Raw genomic sequence first — 6,000 nt, 5'->3', positions numbered from 1 at the left:
CCGGGGGAGAGGTGGGAGATATTGTAGGGGGGGGCGAGTGCCATAGCTCGAAGGGTAGAGAGAGCCACTGTGACGAGGGGGGGGCGATGACTACGAGGTGACATGCTTCACGTGTGACACGCCGAATGGACCGAACCCCCCCCCCCCCCCAGTGAACACGCTATCATCCCAACACCAATCACTCTCGCGCGCGCTCATTGGACAGCCGAGCAGGGCTCAGACCGTGACCGCGGGTAACCCGGGGCCCCTCCCCTCAAGCCCCTCCCCTCCCCCCCCCTCATAGCCCCTCCCCCCCCCCCTCATAGCCCCTCCCCCCGCTAAACCATCGCCCGATCTCCACCAGCTCGCCACCAGACCCTGTGACGTCACGGCAACGGGGCCGTCCTATTGGTCGAGACCGGATAATTGTACAGTCAGCCCACGTCGTTGGGGAGGGGGCGGGGTTGGTGAAGGGGGGGGGGACCCCCCCCCCCCCCCGCCCCTGCCGACCCCCCCCCCACGTGTGTCGCTGCTTCCTAGATGTATCGATTGCGTATCCATATATAATACAGGCGCTACCCTAAGGAAGGCTGTGTGTGTTCACTGGACAACCAGGGCCGAGCAGTGCCCCCCCCCCCTTACACACACAGCCCAAAGGCCCCCCCTTCCCCTGTGACCACCACCACCATCATCACCACTTCCCACGACCACCACCACCATCATCATAAGCAGCAGCAGCGGCATTGGAACCAGTGTCGTATTTGACGCTAGAATTAAATCATTTTCGCCGTGGGGAAGGGTTCTGAATTGTAATCATCGCTCATCACCATCAACGGCATCTTGAAGATTACAGATAGCTTCAAGACCGGCCCCCCCTTCACCTCAAATCTGACATCGGAGAGAGGAAGACGAAACGAGACATCCCCTGCTGTTGCCGAGAGAAAATACGTTCGATCACCCGGCGGACGTCTGAAAGATCCTGTGAATCATTCATTCATTCCGCCCGGCCATCCGTCCGTCGCTGGGCGCGCATCAAATCGGTCTGTAATTCCTGCTCGGATTCGGCAGCAGCACAGCAGGTAAGAGAGACGTCTCTTCCTCTCCCTCTCCTCTCAGTGTTTTGTATGAGCACATAAATAGTGTTCGTCTTAAAGGGCCTGAAAAACGAATGGCTGAGCGGACAAGCCATTGATTTTGTCGGTGCCGTAATTCGCTAATCTTATCTGCCGCCTACCGCTGGGTTGAGTGTCTCTCTCGATCCATGACCCCGCAGTAAGCAACAGCAGCGATTTGTGTTGCCGTGGGTGTTTGTGTGGCTAACGAATCTTGCTGGGGCACTGTGTTACCCCCCCCCCCCCCCCCAATGTTATATCACCGCACCTCCGATTAGCTACGTACGGTGCGAAAGAAGTCGAACATAAACGCGTACGTCGTGGCATTAACTACTACCATGGTTGATGCACTTTCTCTGTCAATTCACCGCTGGATTTGACAAAGGGCCCTCCCCTCCCCACGCCCTGTATGTCCCGTGGGGGGCTAATTGACCATACTTCACCACGCCGGTCAGTGTGTGTATAGGGGGCCGGAGTGAGTGGACACACACACACTGTTGGATTTCGTCGTACTGCCATCTACCGCCCACATTCCCTAGACTGCGTAGACTGCTCACCCATCTAATCATTGAGCCACTGTGTAATTAATAATAATTATTGATTATTGAGTATTTAACTTAGAACGTTTTGTCAATCCACTTCTGAATGAAGGCATTTCCACAGGGGCCCTTGTGTTGGTTATTCGGGGTTGTTTGACCATACTTCACCACGCTGGATAGTGCGGGTTTTATGTGCGTATGTTGAACTTTTTTCGCACCGTACGTCGTCAACCGTGCTAATCGGATGTGTGGTTATAAGAGGGATTTGCCCAGAGGACCGGTTTGAACACGTTGGCAGTGGCCCTGGACTCGAACGTCGGTCTTGCCCGGTTCAGAGTTGCTTTGTTTGACTGCGTTGACTGGGCAATCGCAAGTGGCTTTACAACGCGACAGCTTTTAACGATGGAGGTTTAGGGGGCCTTTATCCAGCAGTAGATAGATCATGACTAATGACGGCAGAGTCATGGATTCTTTAGAGTTTTTTTTTAAAAAAACACAATGCGTTCGCCTGTCCTGGCAGTTGCAACGCAAACGTTGAGCAAATACTGCAATGCGCCGTGACCCCCGGCAAACCTGACTTGCGTTCCGGGTCACGGCCAACGTCAGTGGCAAGTGACCATTCCCACCCCTCTCCACCCTCCTCCTTTACCCCATCCACAAACCTCGTGGCGAGGTATGGCCAAACATTCGCACACGACCGACAAGGCGTGTTTGGGGGAGGCCTTCATCCAGCAGTGGATTTGACAGAAGGGGGGGGGGGCTGGTCATGTTGAAATGCGGGCGATTTGAGATTCTCTGTAAAATTCAAATCGTATTGGAGACGTGCACGACATGGGGTTTACGTGTAGGGCTTGAATGGACTTGGCGCCGTCATGCTAATGTGGAATTGCCATTGCTGGCCGGGGGGGGGGGTCCTGCATCAGAGATAATCACGTGCGATCAGATAACTTGATGAGCGACTCACGCTACGATAACATGCGTCACAGTACAGTGTGTACTGTATATTCGCGTCCATGCGTCACGCGTGTGTTCTGCAAGTGTACACATGGGGGAGCCCTTTAACGTCAATGCACTGCTTGGGAACAGGGCATCCTCCCAGCAAAAAACATGTCAACGTCATGCCAACGTTGTTGGTATGTGGCTTGAACCGTTGGACATGCATTGAACCAACGTTCCATCATTACTGGGCTCACACCGTGCTCGGGTCGTGGACTTATTTGACCATACTTCACCACGCCGGTCACGGTCAGTGTGGGCGGATGAGTATATAAAGCACAGCAGAGTACAACAGTGGATTTTTGCTGCGCTTGTGCCACTGCTGACGATGTTAGTGTTGGTGTTCGCCCATCCCAGAATTATCCAGCCTCAACGTCTGCTTCGTTTCCGAGATCTGATCGGGCACAATCAGGGCGAGATTGGTCATTTTGCGGTCTAACAGCAGTGCATGCAATTACAGTGAACAGTATCGGGATATCGCATTGCGTTTTAATGTTGCTGTAAATGCCGTCTCGAAGTATTGCGGTAACTTGAGGTCAGAATCGCACACACAAGATAATAGACCAATTAAAGCACCTAACCTTCCCACATGCCCCCAAACCAAAGGCTTGCTAATTGGCCAGTAGAGCCCATTTGTCCATCCACTTACTGGATAAAGGACCCCCCCATACAACGTGTTGGTCAAGGGGGGTTTGTTTGGCCATACTTCACCACACTGGACATCGGTGTGTTAGTGAAGAGCAGAGTCGGGAGGGTCGGTTCGGATATCACTCGCCGCCACTGGCTGACCAGCCACAGGTGAATCTCGAGGACATACGCCTGAAGGACCAACGCTTTGATCCAACACCAGTGGACTCATCTTCACACGTGGCCAGAGTGATTTTACGGTGCCTAAATTGGCATTTACGGGCTCCAAGATCTCATGAACTGGCTTGGTCGGGAGTCAAACCCTCCTGTCTGGTCCGTGTAACGTGTGTGTGTGAGCTCGCAACCCACGCTGACAAAGACATGAGTATGTTCCAATACAGTACACACGTGTGTACTGTAATGAGTACAGTACTGAGTACAGTACACACGTGTATACTGTACTGGAACACGTGGCCACACCTTTATAATTTTAGTGACAAACCCCAAGAATCCATACGTAACCCCCCCCGCCCCACGGACAAGTGAAATCAAAGACCCCAGTGTAGCAGCTATGGCTTAAAAAAAATGTTCATGTTGAATTCATTGAAATTCAGCACGAGTGCAATACAACCTCAAAGTAAGGGTTGCCACCTTCCCCACAGACCGAACACAGACACTATACGTGCTGTGCGGCATACTGCAATCAAGTTCAACGCACTATCAGTATCACAATTCGGTGTAAATCAATTCCTGCCACCAGAACACAAATGCCAATTCCCGAACTATCCGTATCAAACCGGAACAGGTGGCAAGCCCATCTCAAATGTGTATCCACACACCCCTAAACGTACAGACAGCCCTTTTGTCAATCCACTACTGGACGAGGGACTCCCCAATACCGTCGTGTGGATTATTTGACCATACTTCACCACGCCGGTCAGTGCGAGGGAGCATGGGCGCAAGATAATGGATTTTTCTTCACTGCCCTCTGCTGCCCACCCTGTAGCCCCGCAGCCGCCTATGGCACCCTGTTTGTGGGTTGTCACCCGATCATAAGCCTCAACGTTGGCCCAAACGTTGCACGTGTATACTTGGGAATCACAGGAGTGCAGTAGATGGAGAGACAGAGTACCGGGAAGAATCCCCACTCCCCGCGCGGCTTAGGGGAGGCCCTCATCCAGCAGTGGAGTGACAAGAAGGGGGAGGGCTGTACGCGTAACCCCCACGCGATTCGGTGCGGCTGCAGTTGTTAACGCGTGGTCGTGGTGTTGTACAGTGGATGTCTGTGTGTGTGTGAGCTGCATGCTGATGCAATTCACTCCATTCAGCGCTGCTGCTAAGTCCACTGAATGGCATTTTTGTTGTTGTTCGCTGAAAGCGCAACATTGTTGTACTGCACTTCTATGTTCCATGCCTTAATCCGCAACGACTCGGCGACGTAAATTAAATATGGTTATGTAATAACCCTCCACGATCCGCGCGGTGTGGCCGGCAGTGGATGGGGTTGAACCCAGTAAACGTATCAACGTTGAGTCAAACGTTGATACGTTTACTGGGACTGCAACCTGTACAGCACTGCAGTACGGTGAAGGCAGCATTGGATCAATGAGACCCAGTACACGTCGGTTTGTACAGCTTTGAGGTTTAACGAAGCAAGCACATTCCGAGTGCAGTTATGATTCGGTGTAGCAGGAATGCTGCGGTGATGTCCATGGTCGGCTCACTAGAATTACAACGCAAAGGCGTAAGGACGGCCTTCATCCAGCAGTGGATGGCCAAATGGCTATGGAATTACAGTGCTGTGTTATTTTGTAATCACCATTCGCTTTCGCCCTTTGAAATGCATAAGATGTGCTGCATCCACTGAATGTAACGTTACGTAAGGCGTGAAATGCATAGCTCGCGTTAATGCTGACGGTGTCTCCGCTAAAGGAAACACTGGCGAAGCCCTCTCGACTCTAGGTACTGTATTTGGCCTACTCTTCCACGCTGGCAAGACGTTTTAGAAGTGGGTGTTTCCCCACAATTTATCCCACCGCTCTGCGTACACATTTATACTGCTGCGTGGTCAGAGCAAGAAACGTGCTCATTGTTTGAACTTCCGCGCCGGGAGAACGATCGAACCGACGACCGCTGGATTGCAAGCCCCAAAAGGCTTGCAAACCGTCGACTACAATAGCGTAATGGCCAATGGTGGGAACGAACCAAGGAATGTGGCAGCCAATGCGGACCAAACACAACCCGATAGCACAACCACCATGCGGAGGATTGGGGGCGATGAAAGTCAGCTCGTGTTTGTCGTTAAACACGTGCCCAGGCCCTGTGGTGAAGAGGGAGAGGAGAGGCTTTTGTGTGTTTCTCCATTCAGCAGTGGATAGACCCACACGTTACATCGAGCACCGCCTTGACACGTGCTCCCCACGTGGTCCCCGCGCGGTGTGAGGGGGGGGGGCGTGGCCGTGTCCAAAGCGCGCCCTGCTATTGGTCTCTGCTCGCGTGACGTCACCGCGGCGAGTCCGTTGGTCACGTGGCACGAGCGCGCGCGCGACGTGTGCCGGTCACGTGACGCGGCTTCTTTTACGTTGTTGGTTGAAGCTTAAAAGTTTATGCTTTTTGAGAAATTGCAACCTACCGTAATTACACAAAATGTAATTTTTTTTTTATAGAAATGTCAATACAAACTTTCGGATTTCTGCACCCCCTCGCCCCACAACATAAAACTGAATAAAATAAGTGGTTAATGCAGA

The 6,000-nt window shown here is 52.5% G+C and overlaps 1 protein-coding gene across 1 annotated transcript in view; it reads left to right on the top strand.

Annotated features, from left to right (window-relative positions):
* Nucleotides 1–587: 587 nt before the first annotated feature.
* The window catches only part of FASN (fatty acid synthase), a 40,783-nt gene continuing 35,370 nt past the window's right edge, over nt 588–6,000 (top strand). Inside the window, 1 exon segment of the mRNA XM_061557253.1 lies at nt 588–1,058. The gene's annotated coding sequence lies outside the window, so the exon portion shown is untranslated.

Source organism: Lethenteron reissneri, chromosome 3 (assembly GCF_015708825.2).
Source record: "Lethenteron reissneri isolate LAM-NWPU_2019-01 chromosome 3, ASM1570882v1, whole genome shotgun sequence".
Lineage (NCBI taxonomy): Eukaryota > Metazoa > Chordata > Hyperoartia > Petromyzontiformes > Petromyzontidae > Lethenteron > Lethenteron reissneri.
The sequence above is the reverse complement of the archived record's forward strand: the minus strand, read 5'-3'. Positions and strand labels throughout refer to the sequence as shown.